The sequence below is a fragment of the Nothobranchius furzeri genome, chromosome 5 (assembly GCF_043380555.1).
Source record: "Nothobranchius furzeri strain GRZ-AD chromosome 5, NfurGRZ-RIMD1, whole genome shotgun sequence".
Lineage (NCBI taxonomy): Eukaryota > Metazoa > Chordata > Actinopteri > Cyprinodontiformes > Nothobranchiidae > Nothobranchius > Nothobranchius furzeri.
This window is the reverse complement of record NC_091745.1, coordinates 63,514,328-63,534,327: the sequence shown is the minus strand read 5'-3', so window position 1 is coordinate 63,534,327 and position 20,000 is coordinate 63,514,328. Positions and strand designations below refer to the sequence as shown.

General features: G+C 41.5%; 1 protein-coding gene and 2 long non-coding RNA genes across 5 annotated transcripts in view; 1 reads left to right on the top strand and 2 right to left on the bottom strand.

Moving 5' to 3' along the window:
* The window catches only part of LOC139069859 (uncharacterized), a 1,745-nt gene extending 1,422 nt beyond the window's left edge, over nt 1-323 (top strand). The window contains exons 2-3 of the long non-coding RNA XR_011520525.1: nt 19-184; nt 265-323. This is a non-coding gene — a long non-coding RNA (uncharacterized lncRNA). The remainder of the gene's footprint in view (nt 1-18; nt 185-264) is intronic.
* septin7b (septin 7b) overlaps nt 1-20,000 on the bottom strand; it is a 537,254-nt gene that overhangs the window by 265,941 nt on the left and 251,313 nt on the right. The window lies entirely within an intron of this gene.
* Nucleotides 965-1,745, bottom strand: LOC139069858 (uncharacterized). Its single transcript, XR_011520524.1, has 2 exons — nt 1,426-1,745; nt 965-1,091 (listed from the first exon to the last, which is right to left on the bottom strand). It is a non-coding gene; the product is annotated as an uncharacterized lncRNA (long non-coding RNA).

Sequence of the window (20,000 nt, the reverse complement as noted above, 5' to 3'; positions counted from 1 at the left end):
CTTCTTTGTTTTTTATAGAGCTCCCAGCCTCAGTGTGTCTTGTGACACAGGGACCATGACAGAAATTCATCTTCCAGAAGGTCCCAGAGCATTCACACCTCCTGAAAAGACCAAGATGTGAGGTGTCTGCTGTTGATTCCAGCTTCCACCTCAGTGACAGTGCAAGCTCAGTGAACTGTTCAAGGTAAAAAAATTAAAACAATTCAGAATTTTTAAGATATTAACAATTAAATAAGTATGTGATTACATCATGACATCATGAAGGAGGCTACTGATTCTGGCCCTGTGACACTTGGTGGTGACGTGTGAGCTGATTCACCTGGTAAATAACTTTTACATTAAATATTTAGTTTTTGCTATCAAAAGTAAATTAACTAATAACCTGCATTATTGCAGGACACTCAGCAAAATATGGACTCTACACCATGAGGCAGGCACACGTTAATAACTCTATAAGAGCACATAAGGTGAGCAACACCACAATTATTTTTATTACTGTACACTGTCCTGGATTTGTTTTCTTTCTGCATCTCATAATTAGCCTGGCTGATCACCTGATAACTCCTGTCATCTGGTTATGACAGCATGAGGATGTCCTCACACACCTGTAACCTATCAGCTCATCTGGCAGAATAGAGAGAGAAGAGACAACACCACATCTCCTGTTCCTGGAAAGCCTTCAGCCATCCTTCGATGACTGAGAACCTCCATCAGCTCTGTCTCCTGTCTGCCTACAATTATTATAATAAATATTGTGTTTGACAAGTTTTTTGTGCTGCCAAATATCTCATTTTGATTCCAGTTTTGATATTTTAATGGATATTTATAAATTACATTAATTGAATTGTCGCATGTTTAACTAGCTCTATTGTGATGAATTAAACTAGCACCTCACTGTTAAAAGCTCGTTTTAATTTCAAACATGTTTAAGTATTTATGGACATGAACAAAAACAGGAAATATATAAATTGAGATTTATTTAATTAATATAACAAATAAGGGGGAAAGAGTCATTGAAAGGCACATTCTTCTGGAAGCTCCTGATCCTGACGACACCAGCAGAAGACCAGCTGCAGACACCAGAGGACCACCTGCAACCAAGAGCAGCTAGTATCAGTAAATAAATAATGAAATCAGGGCAGTTTTAGTGGGCTGAACACATTACAGAATAATTTTCTCATGGGGTAGTTTCATAACTTTATGCAGCAGACTGTAACTTGAGCCCAGAGCTGCTATCCAGCACGTTTCAGTGGTTTTCCTGCTTTAACGGGTTAGATTGGCTGTCAAGCAGCTCAGCTATTTGCTGCTGATTAAAACCAAGTGTGCTGAAGCAGATAAACCTCTAAAACATGCTGAATACTAGCTCTGGGGGCCGTGGAGCAAAACCCTGCAGCTAATCTGATGCTATGGCTAACGGCTACTTACATTCAGAGATGGTTCTGTTGGGTCAGTTCCTGTAGTTTCAGGCAACTCACACGCTCAAAACAATAAGGCTCAGGTCCGCTTGTCTCCTCCAAATAGACTTGGTCCCTTTCTTCTCGAGTGTCTGGATAAGGAGGGGGAGAAACGTCCTCCACTTCTAATGACTGCTCAGAGTGAAGGGAGCTAGCATCGTCTAGTTAGCCGTCGTCTTCGTCACTGCCGCGGCTCCGCCCTCTCGGTCCTCCAGGCAACGCCTACCATTGTTGCAGTTTTTAAAATTGATACGTGGGTGGGGTAAGACTCTGAGGCACACTTGACATGCACTTTAAAATCTGTCCTTCAGAAGTGAAATTGGACCTGTCAAACTTCTCATTACCATTCGAAAAGTACTGCACCGATTTGAAAAATTCAAAAAGCGTGAGTGGCAGAAGACTTTGATGATCATCTGTGCCGATTTGTATGTGCCTACCATGAAGTATCTAGAAGCTATGACGAGAAACTTTTAGCTGTGTGAAGCCGATCTCAGGAGAAAATCTCTCTTCCTTTAACATGGGTTTCAATGAGACAGAATCTGGGTCTCTCCTCCTTCTGAGGCTTGTAGCTAAAGAACAGTAACACCTACAGAGAAAATGAAACCCATTCTGAAAAGCTGACAAAAATTCCTACTTTTTGAGTTATAATTTGTTTTGGTAGTCCAAACGGTCTGGGGGTAGTAAAGAGTTGTTCACAGAAGATGTGAAGTTCAAAAGTTAGAGTGCGGAATCTTCAGTTTACAGTGGGGAGAGACATTTTTTTAAATTTGAATTTTTTCAAACAAGTTAACCGTACGACCACAATGTTTGGAGTACAGTCATGGATTATAGCTCAAAACGAAGGTATTTTTGTTAGCTGTAAGCCAGTGTGTGTTTCATTTCAATCGGACCTACGGTTCTCTTGCGACAATGCCAGAAATGGAGCAAGGGAGGGTCACTGCTCCTATCTTTCCCCATTATAACTTTTGTGAATTTTTCTGAAAATTTCAAGTCGTACCTCAACTTCTACCTGCGATTTTAGAAAAACCGTAAAAGATATCAAAAAGCCTCTTTAATGTGTTAAACAGGAAAGTCTTGTGAGTTTGTTAAACTTTGAATGAAGTCCCTGAGTTAAAAGGAACCCAGTAGAGTTTTAGGTCAAAAAAGTGATAGGAATTTGCTGAAAATTGACCAATCCCATTCATTTCAATGGGAAAATTTTTGCAGAAAAAGCTTAATAACTCGAAAAATTTTAAAGATATCAATGCCAAAAGTAATAGCCGGAAAGAGCTTAACGAGCTGAACGTTTTGGTATAAAATTGTTGAAATAGCTCAAAATTTGAAGGAGAAGAAGCGGTTCAAAAAGTGTACGGAAGCAGAATAAGAAGAAGAACTAGAAAAATTGCATTTATTGCACAAATGCTGTTTGAATGCTGGATAGCTGAAACTGTAAGCTGAAGCTGCTGAACAGCTGAGCTGAAGCTGCTGAACAGCTTAACTGAAGCTGAAACAAAGCAAAACTGTCAAAATGAGCTGAATGTCTTGAAAGATGTAGAAGCAAAAAGCACCAACAAGCAAATAAAGCACAAAAAGTAAGTGAAGAATAGAGAAAAATAATGCTAAATAGCAAAAAAAAAAAAAAAAAAAATAAAAACTTTAATCTGTGAACATTGTATAAAAATCTGGACAGCTTAAATGTCTAAACACCTGTTATATCAGTTGGACAAGTTTAACAGTTTAATCTTTACATTTAGCTGAACTGTGAAATTAGCAGTATATGCTAAATTTGCTAACTGATTGCTGAAGTTGTTGAATAGCTGAAGTAAGCTGAAACTAAGCTAAACTGTTAAATGAGCTGAATGTAGTAAAAGATGTGAAAGCAAAAAGCACAAAGAAGCAAAAAAGCACAAAAGGTAGGTGAAAAATCAAGAAAACTAATCCTAAATAGCAGAAAACTCAAATCTGTGAACACTGTCTAAAAAAATTGGACAGGTAAAATGTCTAAACACCTGTTATTTTAGTAGGACTAGTTCAACAGTTTAATTTTTACATTTAGCTGAACTGTGAAATTAGCATCAAATGCTGAATTCAGAAACTATTTGCTGAAGCTGAAACTAAGCAAAACTGTTAAAATGAGCTGAATGTCTTGAAAGATGTAGAAGCAAAAAGCACCAACAAGCAAATAAAGCACAAAAAGTAAGTGAAGAATCAAAAAAACTAATTCTAAATAGCAGACAACTCAAATCTGTGAACACTGTCTAAAAGAATTGGACAGGTAAAATGTCTAAACACCTGTTATTGTAGTAGGACTAGTTCAACAGTTTAATTTTTTCATTTAGCTGAACTGTGAAATTAGCATCATATGCTGAATTCAGAAACTAATTGCTGAAGCTGAAACTAAGCAAAACTGTTAAAACGAGCTGAATGTTTTGAAAGATTTAGAAGCAAAAAGCACCAAAATGTAAATAAAGCACAAAAAGTGAAGACCGGACAAATCAATCCTAAACAGCAGAAAACTGAAATCTGAACATTATTTAAAAATCTGGACAGCAAAAAGGTGTAAACACTTGTTGTTTGAGTAGGACTAGTTTAACAGTTTAATTTTTAGTTGAACTGTGAAATGAGTAGCATAAGCCGAATTCAGAAACGGATTGCTGAAGTTGTTGAATAGCTTAAGTAAGCTGAAACTAAGCTAAACTGTTAAATGAGCTGAACGTAGTGAAAGATGTGAAAGCAAAAAGCACAAAGAAGCAAAAAAAAAAAGCACAAAAAGTAAGTGAAGAATCAAAAAAACTAATTCTAAATAGCAGAAAACTCAAATCTGTGAACACTGTCTAAAAGAATTGGACAGGTAAAATGTCTTTAGCACCTGTTATTTTAGTAGGACTAGTTCAACAGTTTAATTTTTTCATTTAGCTGAACTGTGAAATTAGCATCATATGCTGAATTCAGAAACTAATTGCTGAAGCTGAAACTAAGCAAAACTGTTAAAATGAGCTGAATGTTTTGAAAGATTTAGAAGCAAAAAGCACCAAAATGTAAATAAAGCACAAAAAGTGAAGACCGGACAAATCAATCCTAAACAGCAGAAAACTGAAATCTGAACATTATTTAAAAATCTGGAAGCAAAAAGGTGTAAACACTTGTTGTTTGAGTAGGACTAGTTAAACAGTTTAATTTTTTGTTGAACTATGAAATGAGTAGCATAAGCCGAATTCAGAAACGGATTGCTGAAGTTGTTGAATAGCTGAAGTAAGCTGAAACTAAGCTAAACTGTTAAATGAGCTGAACGTAGTGAAAGATGTGAAAGCAAAAAGCACCAAGAAGCAAAAAAAGCACAAAAAGTAATTGAAGAATCAAAAAAACTAATCCTAAATAGCAGAAAAGTCAAATCTGTGAACACTGTTTAAAAAAATTGGACAGCTAAAATGTGTAAACACCTGTTATTTCAGTAGGACTAGTTTAACAGTTTAATTTTTACATTTAGCTGAACTGTGAAATTAATATCATATGCTGAACTCAGAAACTAATTGCTGAAGCTGAAACTAAGCTAAACTGTTAAAATGAGCTGAATGTTTTGAAAGATTTAGAAGCAAAAAGCACCAAAATGTAAATAAAGCACAAAAAGTGAAGAACGGACAAAACAATCCTAAACCTCAGAAAACTGAAATTTGAACATTTTTAAAAATCTGGACAGCAAAAAGGTCTAAACACTTGTTGTTTGAGTAGGACTAGTTTAACAGTTTAATTTTTATATTTAGTTGAACTGTGAAATGAGTAGCATAAGCCGAATTCAGAAACGAATTGCTGAAGTTGTTGAATAGCTGAAGTAAGCTGAAACTAAGCTAAACTGTCAAAATGAGCTGAATGTAGTGAAAGATGTGAAAGCAAAAAGCACAAAGAAGCAAAAAAAGCACAAAAAGTAAGTGAAGAATCAAGCAAACTAATCCTAAATAGCAGAAAACTCAAATCTGTGAACACTGTTTAAAAAAATTGGACAGCTAAAATGTCTAAACACCTGTTATTTCAGTAGGACTGTTGCAAGCCCGAGCAACCAGTCAAGGCTTAGAAACAGTGGTCAGAGACAAGGGTCACACAAGGGTCAAGAGGACAGGAGTTCAGGACTTGCTGGTGAGGACAGAACTAGGCAAAGGGTCAAAAGACAAGCTGTCTTCTCTAGATCCACCCATGGACACACCCCTGGGCCCGCCCCTAACTCCACCTCTGGCGGGAAAAGAAGGACTGGCATGGAGTGAGGAGAAGCCCAGCTGGACCCAGGAGCTCTCAGGAATGCTGGAAGAAGATCTACAATTTGCTACCAATATGAAGATTTATGACCTGTGCTCTCATTCCAGGAGTGCAGAATGTAACTTTTGTGCCCTCATGTGAATACTGCATGTAGTGAAATGATACTAAATGTCTTATGTAGAGCTAAAAAAGTGTATCTGGTAGATGACCCCTTGACCTAAACTGTCAGGAGAGAATGACTTGTGACTCTTGCATTGTTTAGAGCAGTCTCAGAAATGATATAAAAGGATGCAGCTCAGATCGAGCGGGGGTCTTGTTCTTCGAGAGAGGGCTTCAGGCTTCGTTCTTGGGGAGATTCTGAGAAGACGAGAGCTGGTGTAAACTGACTCTCATTTAATCATTTTGAACTAATTCCTCCGTGGGGGATAGTAATTGTTTTTTACTTTACCCATTTTTGTATTTTGATTTTGTAATAAACCTTTTTTGAAAAAGAAACATAATCCTGATTCTTTCAGGTTTTCTCTAAAGCTTCACGTTTGGAGCCCTGGCCATAATTGCACAGAGGTAAGCATGTCGAAGATCGGTCTCTGAATTATCAGGACTTACTTTACAGTTTATAACAGAATAATATAAAGAAACCTTAAGATAAGGGAAGTTTTAACTTCTCTCCCCTTGCGAGTAACGAGTTGTCTTAAGGGTGATAAAAGCAAAATATTCGAGGTTATTTTGGCTCTGATTGCAGGTTGAAAAAGTCTCTAATCAGCTGGAAGGTTGGATTAATAAATAAATTGATAAACTTATGTTAGCCTGATCAACTAGCATAAATCATTTTATAGTTACCAACCTCCCACATAAGCTGTTAGGGGCGCAATTAATTCCGGGTAGCCCAAACAATTGCTGAGAGGCTTGGCTTGCCTCCAGACTTCTCTCTAGTATCTTAACCAAAAGGTAACGAGTTTAAAAGAAGTGTAGCACTCTGAGGCTGGCTATTCGTGCAAGTCATTTCACCTTTAAAATAAAAGACAAGATTCTAATTAGATAGTCCAAACCCGGGTCTGGTACGATTATACTCGTCGATACACCCCCGAACCCTGATGGATGCACCGTCTCATAAGTTCTAACGGAACTGGGTTTTAAAGGAACCGGTAAATGGGACGGGCACACGACATGGCGCCTGCAACGTGAGGCTAATCGGCGAAGGTTTAAATATTAGATACCGGACTATTCGACGTAGAACTATGTCTTTTAGGCTGATAAAAGCTTACGCACAATGGACCTGATAAGCTTATAACCTTGGAGCGAAAACCGCACCAATTTCTCGAAAAGGAAGGAAATTTGGGAGAACGGACGATTAACTCAAAGAGGTATAAAGAAATCACGGCTTTCCGACGTAAGAAAAGCCAAGGATAAAAGCTAGGCAAAAAATAAAAAGGAATAAAGAGTAAGAATAAAGAATAAGACGTGAAAACGAATAAAAATAAAACAAATAATAAAAAAGAGAAACTTTCAACCAGCCATGGCAGATAGATCTTTAACGGTAAAACCGGAAAATGTTCTCCTTAATGTGAGATTTGTCACCGGAGAAATAGCGACATTTCAAGGTGAACCACAAAGCGTTTTGGCAGTATCCTGTAACCGGAGTTTTCATAACAAGGCCGGAACGGCTCAAGCCGCAGCGGAGCGCTGTCCGAATGCTGAAACTCAAGTAAAGAATAATCATGTATTTCCGTTAGTGGGTGATTTGGTGATTCTAGCAGAACAACAAAATGATCCTGTTTTTAATCAGATAGCGTGGTGTTGTTGGGAAAATCCAGCGAAACTACCCACGGGCGAGCAGTATGAGATCCTTCTGGGATTGCTTGAGCAAATACCAACTGGACCGGAACCTTTAGTTCTCACTCCATTTGGAGTCGGGCAGTACCGATGTGATCAGGGAGCGATGTACTCTGCTATGGCGGAGTTCGTGGTTCAACAGGCTAATAGTAGAACAATTTACTTCTTATCTAGAAGCAAAAATGAGGCAATTCAAATGAGACAGGCGTTATGTAACCGACTGGGGATCACGGAGCTCCAAGCGGAAATGTACCGGAGACGAGCTGCAGTTGAAATGTCGGACTCCTGGGATGAAGCCCAATTGGTTCCGACCGCGCCCCCTTTGTATCCAGCGCTCCGCGGGGAATTCCCTGTGAGCCCCGGTTCCGAGAGCGGATTTCCTCCACCCCCACCAAACCCGCCTGACGCGGTTCGGCCGGCGCAGTGGAACCCGTTTCTACATGTACAAACCCCTTCTCAGGTGCCCATGAGAGGAGCGGAGAGACCGCCCACTGAACAGCATGTTGCTGCGTGGGACAAAGACGAGACTCAGAAACGGTCAGGGGCTGAAAGGACTCCAAACCCAATTCCTTTTCCCCCGTTAGAACCGCATAGTCCCGCGGCTCCTCCGAATCATGTTATGATAGGTCAAGAACCGGTGATAATTTTATCAGGCGAGAAAATAGATGCGGAGATCCGAGAAGAAGATGTGTTGATCTTTCTGAAAGATCCACACAGTTCTGCCAGTACTACGTCCTCATTAAGTTCTCTGAGGAGACTTTTAGGGGCAGAATGCAGAAGTTCTATGATTCCGCTGGTAGATCGTAATTACGAAGCTGGAGAAATTACTACTCTCTTAGACAAGCAATTAGGGAATCTGGAAGGTCGTGTCAGCGCGATTTCCATAATTAACGTAGACCCTCATAATCCCGACATCTCTTTTCACCAAGCTTGGGAGCGGGTGGTGTCAGAAGCCTTGGATTTAGGAGCGCGACGGCTAGTGTTTAAGCTTAATAACAAACCCCAGGTGTGTCGGATAACTGAAGCATATGGCGCAGGTTTAGTGATTTATTCCGAAGCCTCTAGCAGGCTAGGAGACATCCCGGTCGTAATTTTAGTGGATAAGTCAGCCTTGCCGCGAGTAGAGAAGAAAGTCAAACATTGGTTTGAGGCCAGAGACAGAAGCAGCGAGAGTGAGGCTGAATCGGAGGAAGAACAGGGTTCCCAACTGATGGTGCGTGGCACACCCAAAGGGACGCTCAGGTCAGAATGCGAATCCCATCAAAAATGCAGCACTCGGATCCCTGGAGGCAAAACACCTGAAAAAGTGAGTTGGTTATCCCCAGTTACAGCCCATGAGCAAGGTGAGAACAGAGAAAATGTAGAGCAGCAACCCCAGAGAGCAGAAAAAGGAGATGAGACAAATCCTATGGTTTATGGCATTAGAGGACTAAATAAGAAAAGCCGTCCAGTACAGATGAAATATTATGACCCTCAGGCACCTCCTAACATAGGCCCAGTTAGACCGGTTCCAGAACCAGGACGAGGCCAGTTTGCAATTAATACAGAGGGAGACCAGAATTATGCAGGAGAAGTAGCAGAAAATCCTTTTCCAGACTGGTACCCTGTAGATGGCTTCACGGCTTCAGCAATTCAAGCAGCGAAAAGTAGGGAAGAAGTCATGTTGCAACCAGGATGGGGGCAACCTTTTAAGCATGCTTATTTAGGCCAAGGATATGATTTTTATCGAGGTGGATGTATGGCTAGAGATTCGGCAGTGAAAACTCACTGCTACTCGCCGTGCAGCCCCTCCCAACCTTTGGATGTAAACCGAAGCACTCCGCAGGGAGGACAGCTTAATTCAATGCCTAAAGAGAGAATCCTAGAACAGGAATATTCCCCATATTGGCAAACTGCTCAGGAACAGTCAAGAGTAAGCTTAGGACATTTTGATCATACCATTCTGCCACAAAGAGCATCGGGTGAGACAGACGCTGGGTATGTACAGCGGCTTCAGGATCGAGGTATGACGATTGAACAACTTTCAAGTCCAGAAATTTCTCAGGTTATAGCATTAAAGAACGATCTGCGTTTAACCCCAGGAGCATCGTTGATGTCCCTGGCGGAGAGTTCTCCCAGAGGGATTGGTGAGGATTCTGGTGAACGACGGAGGAAAGCTTTAAGCTCTGAAATCAGTACAGGAAAAGTTACATTAGCGGGGTGTTTGGGAACAATCGCAGGGCTTTCCCAAGTACAGCAGGAAAAACTTTTAGCTGATCTGCCCGGGGGATTAATGATGGCTGCGATGTGGCCTAATCTCTCCCCTGCAGAAAAAATCAGACAAGCGCAGGCGTGGGATCGCACGAGGGAATTTAAGCAGTCAAAAAACGAATTAGGACGGCAGGCCGGAAACAGATTGAAAGGTCAGATACCATCCCCTCTGCCCCCTCCACACCAACAGCAAGGGAGCCAATCAGTGAGTTCTCAACCGAGGCAACTCCCACCCAGAACAGAACCGAATCAGAACCAGAGAACCAGGGGCCAAATGGACCCAAATGCAAGGCCGTTTTTCATGGGACCCCCCGGCTGCCCTGTGGCTCGACCCAGGAGAGCGAATCCGGAGGAGTGGGCCCGGATGACCAGAGAACAGAAGGAGAAATTGATCCAATCAATCAAAGATTGGGACGCGAAATACAACAATCAGAGAAGACCGCCACCACAAAAGTAGAAATAATTGAGGCGCTCTCATCTCATACGCATTGGGATGGGGAGTGGCTTAAAGTAAAATACAAAAATACAAAATACATTTTAGATACCGGGGCATTAATATCAGTAAAGCGTGAAAATAATCCGATGGAACAAATAGGATACAAGAATGTGATACTCGCAGACGGCTCTGTACGTAACATGGCAGTTCATAAAGATGAACAGGGAATTCTTTACATAAAAGGTGCAGAAAACTTAATTAGTTTAAAGGATTTAGTTAAAATAACGAAAGACCCAGCGCTGCAATTGAGTTTTTTAGGTGAATTAGATATGGATAGTCTCATTAAAGAACAACTGGAGAAGACTAGTTTGGACCCGCACAAACTCAGAGAAATAATCCAAAAAGGTAATTGGGCTACACACAAAAATGATTGTGGCAGAGTAAAAGAACAATGCATTATTAAAGGAGCGATGCCTGCCAGGGAAAAGCAGTATCCGATCAGAGAAGGAAGAGATGAGATCAGATGTACTCTCGCTGAGCTTAAAGAAAAAGGGATAATCGAAGAGAAAGATACATTATCCACCTGTCTTCCCATTCAAGCTGTTCCTAAACCTGATGGCACCTACAGACTGGTACACAATTTAAAAGGTTTAAATAGAGTGACTCCGCACGACGTGCGTAAAACTTTTGACCCATACATGCAGCTCCGAACCATGCCTATTAAAAAATATAAAACATGCATCGATTTGGCTAACGGTTTTTGGTCTGTACCTTTAGCGCAAGAAAGTCGAGCTAAAACTGGATTTACATTTGAAGGAAAGCATTTTCAATGGTGCGTTCTACCTATGGGATGGGTAAATGCGGCGAATAAATTTCAAGGTGTCGTACAGTCATATCTGGAAGGTTTACCTGTTGTTCAATATATTGATGACATATTTTTCACGCATGATTGTGAAAGCGAACACCTGAAAACTTTGGACGAGGTGGTGACCAGACTGACATGTGCAGGATTCAAACTCAACTTGAAGAAAAGCCAGCTAGGACGCACAAAAGTCACGTTCCTAGGTTTTGAGGTGTCAAATTCAGTGTCAGTACCTTGCACCTATTTGCAAAACATAACACCCCCGCATGACTTACTGACGCTGGAAGGTGTAATCGGACAGCTTCAGTACATTTCCAGCAACGTCCGTGATTTTCGAAACATCATTGATCCCATAATGTCACTTAAAAAAGGTCTCAGAACCAAAGTGGGTCAGAAACTGGTGACGCACAACCGCAAACTGAGCTCACAGGAGCGTGAGACTTACCAAGCAGTGATGGTTAAAATAGGTGCTAATCTAGTGAATCTTTCAAATAGAGAGCATCATGAACCGTTAGCTGTAAGAGTGATTGTAGGACAGAATTTCACAGAGTGTTTATTTCAGAACTATGACAGCAAGAGTCTGATAACATGTAAAGGCTATAGACTCGCACCAACAGAAACCCGTTACACGCCCAGCGAAAAGGTGCTGACCACCCTGATGAAACATAAAGATATGATGTTCGCTCTGGCCGGATCGCAAAAAATCATAATTCAATCTACTGATTATATGATTAAAGAACTTCGGAAAGATCTCCTCCCACAGGCGAGGGCCGTTTTACCCAGATGGGCAAAGTGGGAGATGTTATTGGCAAACCCGCAGATTCACGTGGAAGGAGAAACAAAACTTAAGCCTGACAGGAAAGAGGTTGTTAAACCCATAAAACCAGAGGCAGTTTACTACACTGATGGATCTAAGAAAACAGCAGATGCAGACTTCTGTAAGTGGGGGTTTGTGAGACTGCTAAAGGACAGGAAATACCAACAAGCTGGACAGACTGTCGGATCCGCTCAAACTGCAGAATTGACGGCCGTTGTCATGGCGCTTGCTGACGCGTGTAAGCTGAAGCTCAGATCAGTAAGATTGGTCACAGACTCTAAATACGTTAAAGACGGGCTGGATGATCATTTAGCATTTTGGGAAGCTAAAGATTTCCAGAAAACTGATGGAGAAAGATTGGAACACGCTGACTTGTGGACTTTAGTATCGTGTTATAAGAAAAAATTACAGATTCAGGTGACACATGTAAATAGCCATACAAATGGAAAAAGCGAAGATGAAATCGGAAACGCAGAAGTGGATGAATTAGTACAAGCTCGAGCTTTGTTTCTACCCACAGCGTTTTTACAGAACAGGAGCGCTGCAGCTGATGAAGAGCTGGTGACATTTGCGCATAAAAATTACGGACACGTAGGAGTATTACGGTTGCGTGAGATTTTCAAAAAAGAAAATATTTCTGTACCAAAGCTGAAAGAACTAACAGCACGAGTAAAAGCGACGTGTGAGTCGTGTAAAGTAAAAGGAGGGGCTCAACCCGTGATTTATGACCATCTGCCCATCATGTGTGATGTGCCGGGGGTGCATTTCAGCACGGATGTTGGTGAATGTGCCTCTAGAGGGGTGAACGGACATAAGTTCTTTTTGGTAATCAAAGATAATGGACCAGGTGATCAGAGCAAGATAATACCGCTGAAACGTGTCACAGGAAATACGGTCAGCATGGCCTTATCTCTACACCTGCCCCTCACGTGTGAGTCACTCCGTTCGGATGGAGGACCTGAATTTAAGAATGACAAAGTTTCTTGTCTGCTTGAATCGAGAGGGATAAGACACATTTTTTCTATCCCATACGAGTCCCACACTAACGGAATAGCAGAAAGAGCAGTTAGGACGATAAAAAATCACATCCTGACTAACCTGAGCTCCCGATGGGATACACCGGAGGGAGTTTCAGAACTAAATGTGATCCTTAATAGGACGAAACTGAAAAGAACTGAGAAAAAAACTAACCCGGAACACGTCTCTGTGTTACAGAAAGGTGAAAGAATTTGGGTCAAAAGAGGACCGGTTCGAAAAGGAGATTGCATTAAGCATAACGTAAGTGGTCCCTTCATAATAAAAGACGTAACTGGGAACGTGGTTTTAACTGACACTGGTTTGCGCGTTCACCCTCATCAAGTTATAAAATAACTCTGAAAAATAAAAGTAATTAATTGAAAAAATAAATAAATAAATAAATAATTTTTTTTTTTAATTAATTACTTGATTAAAGGTCATGGCTGGGCCAAAATCTAGTGAAGAAATGACTTGTAAGATCTCAGGTGCTACGGGCCTAATTTTGCTAACGAAGGGGAATTCTGTTAGAGATTGTAAAGTGGCTATGTTTCCGGGCTTCATAGAATCTGCAAATGCGTATCGTTACGCGCAATGGGGAGGCTTGAAGCCGGGAACATGCGTGACATGCGGATCTCTGTGCACCCTAATTAAATGGTCGGGGCTCCGGGAGCAGAAGCCCACTCACCTGGAGAGAGGAACAGACTTGCATACAGGTGCGGTGGAGCTGTCTGCTCCCATTAAAATATGTTTTTGCGGAACCTGCTTGAGGAATAATCCAGGCATAATCTCCTGGCAGGTCTGTGAATGCACTCACAGAGGTGAAATCAAAGATGGGTGCTGTTTCACGAAGAATGGTGTTTTGACTACCTGCTTACCGACAAGCCAGCCAAGTATGTTTTTTGTAGGAGAGCTGCTCAGGAATCCTAGCCTGGTGAAGCCGGTTAGAGATTTATGGGTGGAAGCTTATCCATTTGTGTTCAAGCTCAAGACCAGAGAAAAAGGACTGGAAGAGCTTCAGGCTCGGTCCAAATTTGAGTCTATTAAGAGCTTGATATTAGGACAACAATTTGGTACGCTGGCTGATGCATGGGAAACAGGTACACAGATTGGGGTAACTCAAGAGTATAAAGACGACAGATGGGGAACTTATCTGTCAGGGACTCTGGACTGGCATACAGGATTGTCTGTTCAGGAGCCCCCAGGGATGCGTAAGCGTGTTACATCATACCTGGTTGAGCTGAAGAGTCTTGGACCAGGGGCGGAGCGTAAGTTCATGCCTTATCAGTTAACTTTGATAGAGGTAATAGACCTGTCGGGTCGCGTTTGCAGCTCGGCTGTTAACATAGTGACCACCCGGAGAGGAGAGGCATATTGGCCTAAGATTTATGGGACTGCTCACACTAGAATGTCTCGTAGAAGGCTGGTCCCCAATCTGACTCTACCTAACTAGAGCAGGGCGCTTTCATTTCCTGCTGATTTTTATGCTTCTGTCTTACAGATGTTATCTACGCAGAAGCATAAGAGGGAAAGCAGCAGAAAACGAAAAGTGGTCAGGTATGCAACTCCGGCGGGAGTTGACCCCAAAGTTAAAAAGAGAAATGTAAATATTCCGAAAGGAAAGGATTGGATAATAAAATGGATTAAATGGGCCTTTTTTATCCTTTTCGAATTTAGCCTCATAGGATTAAGTATAGCGATTGCATATGGGGTACATGTATATCTCCGAACGTATCATGTGTCCTCGGTGACATATAACATAACTCACGGAGGACCGCAACAATTAGTAGGGAATTGGAATGTATCCAAAATTAAGCTGTTATGGCCCAAAGAAGATTTTAATGAGAATATAACCACCTGCATGATAGCAACACAGATTGGATTCAAGATTTGTAGTGTAACAGGGAACAAAACTGGCTGCCTGCGCTTGCCCTGTGGAGAAAATGGATTTGACCGGATCATGGCCACACCCTCCGTGACATCATTTTCTGCAGCAGAGCAGGAGGAGAAGAATGACACGGAGTGTGGTGAGACCGGCCCATGGGCGGAGTATATGGCAGTCTTAATGGATCAGACAGGATCCACAGAGCTTGATCGATCTTGTCAGATAATATTGAGGAAAAAGAAAATCTTAAATCAAACTTCAGGTGAAGTAGAGTTGTGGGTTTACAAATATTGCCTTAGAAATAATTTAGAATGGGGACACAACTTCACCACTTTCAAAGTGATAAAGATAGAGAGATGGTGGCCTCGTAGAATCGAATTTGGGTGTTTTCAGACCAAAGACAGTAGTTTAAGTTCCTGGCAAACAGGAAATATTACGCATTGGTATCAAAGATTATCAAGAGGGAGGGAACGAAGAGATGTTTGCCCGACCCCCCCTCCTAACACAACACTAAAATATGATTCCTTGTCCATGATAGGAGAGAGTCACATGTGGCAGAAAGTAAAGGATAATGTGATTAAATGGTTATCAAAAGTACCCCCTGCAATGTCTGATCCCCTGGCTGAGGCAGAGGAAGGTGAAGAGACCGTTCCTCTCTTTCTAGAGCCCGGTATGCGGGGTAAGAGATCTACTTCAGACTTAGCTCGACTCTTACGTAAAGGTCATAGTGAATATGCAAACTACACAGGATATCAAAATTATATACTTCCCACTAATAGTACATATTTTAACTGGACATTTTTCTGCCTCCATAATGAGGTAGGCCTTCAGCCTCAAGGATGGGAACTGCATCCAATACGACACACTCTTTATACAGAATGGGTTTATGAGGTTCCTAATTTTAAACACCCAAAAGTAGTGCAATGGATGAAAAAGGATCAATCTGATCCCACTAACTTAGATACAGGATTTCATGCATGGAATGAAGAAACTAGACTCTGTTTAACCAGGAAAGCGAATAATAGCGCTGTATGGCAAGGAGGCGAGCCACTTAGAATAAGGATCGCAGGAGCATATTATCAAAAAGGTACAGCTACTCCTGATAGTATAATTGAGGCAGACTCCATCTTCGAAGCAGTAAATGAAATGATTAGACCAACCCATAAGAAAGATTTTTATCACAGTCCCACATGGGCTAGAAATTACACCTTAATGCTTGAAGGATGTCAGGTGGAAGTCTGTAATAATACTAAAGGGTTAACTAGAAGGATGTGTATTTTTTGGTATTCACAACTATATGGATTAACAGTTGGAGGTCTGCGTCCAGACACATTGGGAGATCGAGAGTTTTTTAAACCTAGGCCTCCTTATCTAAACATAGCTACTTTAGGAACTGGAGAATTATGCTATAAAGTCTTACGAGGTTATATGCAAAGAGATATTCCAGAAGATTATAGATATTATAGAAAAGGAATGTACGAGACATATCCTATGACATACTGGTATGGAGAGGGATATAATAAGCAAAAATATGATTATTACCCCCAGGACACAAGGATTGAAGCAGAAACCTTTGAAAGAAAATTAGTGGGAACTAAAACTCTTGTGATGGAACATGGTCAACTTCGAGTTAAAACAAATTGGTTTTCTATTGATAAAACAAATACTTGGGAAGTAAATGATACAAAAACAGGAAATGGTCTTTTAGATCGTATAATGATTATGAATGATAAAGTTGGAGACTTAGTGCCACCTGGATTTACAGCGCCAGGAACGACGAAATGGGGAGCGTTTAGTCTGGTCAATTTCAATTACCTTAACGGGTTAGGCATAGACCATCATGTGTGTTTTAATGAACCGAGAATAGGGAAAAATCCTCAACCTGAAAGATTCACAATTGACCCTGATGCACCCAAAGAGTTTCCTAACTTTAGAAATTTCCCAAATTGGGATCTGAGAAGTGGTTTTTGCTCACCATTTCGAAGATCGTTAGATCAGCAAAAAGCTGACTGGTTTGATTATTTTGCATATGGCATAAATGGCACATTACGTCATGTGAGTCTGATAGTACGTGGTGTGAATGAAATTATGAGTGACAGTGTAGTGCAGGTTTCTAACAATGTAATTCAAGGAACTTCTGATTCAATGGGCATGTTGGTAAAAGGAGTGAGAGAGCACATCATTAGGCCTGTCTGGGATGCTCTGTTCTGGCTTCTGTGCGCTCTAGGATTGATGTGTGGGGTGATTATTTTAATAATCGGTATGATTTTGGCCTGTAAAAACAACAAATGGCAGTTGACAGGAAGAAAGCTGTTAGGAGAAAGGAGAAAGGACCTGGTAGATCCAGATAAGATGGGAAGAGAGGAGTCAAGGTAGAGGGAGTATTAGCCCCCCTTCTTGTTGCTCCTGTTTAAGTGCAGGCCTCTCTGCACCGCGTGTCACTTGCTCCTTAACTGTCAGTCTGTAACTTGAAGTGAACCAATGGCTCATCAAACTCATCCTGAATCTGAGCTGATTGACGCTCTGAATCTGGAGGTATGTCAGGATTTTGTAACTATTTTATCCAGTTTGTCTTTAGGATGTTGTAGACATTTCATAACTGGTATACACTTGTTGTGAGGATTATTGTTGTAAAACTATGCCTGCAGATAGGAATTGTAGTGTGGTTCTTCCTGCAGCTTCTGATGATCTATTTTCTCCTATAATTAAGAAGTGTTTATGCAGTAATGCAGTTACTTATTGCTTCATGAAATGTGTTATATATCTCATGTGGAACATATTTTATGTTCCTTCCAGATGGACTCGATTCGGCAGAATATCATAGAGGGATTAATCCCCTCCGCAGGTCCATCAACTGTTTTCTCTCTGAATGGCGCATACTATTTGTGCACCGTGAATCACGGGAGGGATGGATTGCCTCAGACTAAGACAATCGGGCTCCAGTGTGAACATGCTACGATGAATAAACGCTGCGTGTCTTGCAGGTTTATTCAGTACATCCAGACCAAATGGAAAAGGGATTCAAGCGGGAGACTGATCAGGAAGACGACATACTAATGTTGTCCTCCCCGGGAGTAGATGCCCTGCTTGAGCAGGCCCACGACGAGGAGCTGACAACGGCGCCCTCATCTGACGTGGCTGAAGAGGTTGTATCAGTAATGACGGCAGCTTCGACATGCGTCCCGTGTCCTGATGTGATACGTGAAATCCCTATGGTCTGTCTAAGTAGTGAGCCAGCAGGCATTCCTTCCCCTGTCCGAATTGCACCTGGGAGAGAAATGAGATGGAGGATTAAATCCCAGAAGGGGTGTTACTTTGTTTGTCAAGGCAAGATTATAGATTGCTTTCAGTTTATGAATATTTTGTCTGTAAAGACTGGATGGTTCGGCCCAGAAGTCTGTAACTCTTTTGGAACCGCACCTTTGTTGGATACGAAAAATCATGTTTTGGTTTTCAGCGCCAGCTTCCCACCTCAAATGATGGGATCGCTTCCGCGTGGAGAAGCTCCGGTGATGGATTTATCTTTATTCTTTCTGGGTGAAGATCCCACAGATGGGAGAAAGCAGTTTAAAGGTTATGTAACAACCCGCAAAGGGACCTTGTGCTTACCCGTAGCTGATGATGGCATTATGATGAGAATGAGGGTTGATGTGGAGGCCACAGTTAGGTGTCTGAGTGTTCAGCCGTTCCTGAGTGAGATGGATGCTAGATTTATGAAAGCTTGCATTGCTGCTCTATCTTTTTATGGTCCTTTGCCTCAGTTCGTCCTCATGGGGGATGTTGCAAGCCCGAGCAACCAGTCAAGGCTTAGAAACAGTGGTCAGAGACAAGGGTCACACAAGGGTCAAGAGGACAGGAGTTCAGGACTTGCTGGTGAGGACAGAACTAGGCAAAGGGTCAAAAGACAAGCTGTCTTCTCTAGATCCACCCATGGACACACCCCTGGGCCCGCCCCTAACTCCACCTCTGGCGGGAAAAGAAGGACTGGCATGGAGTGAGGAGAAGCCCAGCTGGACCCAGGAGCTCTCAGGAATGCTGGAAGAAGATCTACAATTTGCTACCAATATGAAGATTTATGACCTGTGCTCTCATTCCAGGAGTGCAGAATGTAACTTTTGTGCCCTCATGTGAATACTGCATGTAGTGAAATGATACTAAATGTCTTATGTAGAGCTAAAAAAGTGTATCTGGTAGATGACCCCTTGACCTAAACTGTCAGGAGAGAATGACTTGTGACTCTTGCATTGTTTAGAGCAGTCTCAGAAATGATATAAAAGGATGCAGCTCAGATCGAGCGGGGGTCTTGTTCTTCGAGAGAGGGCTTCAGGCTTCGTTCTTGGGGAGATTCTGAGAAGACGAGAGCTGGTGTAAACTGACTCTCATTTAATCATTTTGAACTAATTCCTCCGTGGGGGATAGTAATTGTTTTTTACTTTACCCATTTTTGTATTTTGATTTTGTAATAAACCTTTTTTGAAAAAGAAACATAATCCTGATTCTTTCAGGTTTTCTCTAAAGCTTCACGTTTGGAGCCCTGGCCATAATTGCACAGAGGTAAGCATGTCGAAGATCGGTCTCTGAATTATCAGGACTTACTTTACAGTTTATAACAGAATAATATAAAGAAACCTTAAGATAAGGGAAGTTTTAACTTCTCTCCCCTTGCGAGTAACGAGTTGTCTTAAGGGTGATAAAAGCAAAATATTCGAGGTTATTTTGGCTCTGATTGCAGGTTGAAAAAGTCTCTAATCAGCTGGAAGGTTGGATTAATAAATAAATTGATAAACTTATGTTAGCCTGATCAACTAGCATAAATCATTTTATAGTTACCAACCTCCCACATAAGCTGTTAGGGGCGCAATTAATTCCGGGTAGCCCAAACAATTGCTGAGAGGCTTGGCTTGCCTCCAGACTTCTCTCTAGTATCTTAACCAAAAGGTAACGAGTTTAAAAGAAGTGTAGCACTCTGAGGCTGGCTATTCGTGCAAGTCATTTCACCTTTAAAATAAAAGACAAGATTCTAATTAGATAGTCCAAACCCGGGTCTGGTACGATTATACTCGTCAATACACCCCCGAACCCTGATGGATGCACCGTCTCATAAGTTCTAACGGAACTGGGTTTTAAAGGAACCGGTAAATGGGACGGGCACACGACAGGACTAGTTTCACAGTTTAATTTTTACATTTAGCTGAACTGTGAAATTAGGATCTTATGCTAAA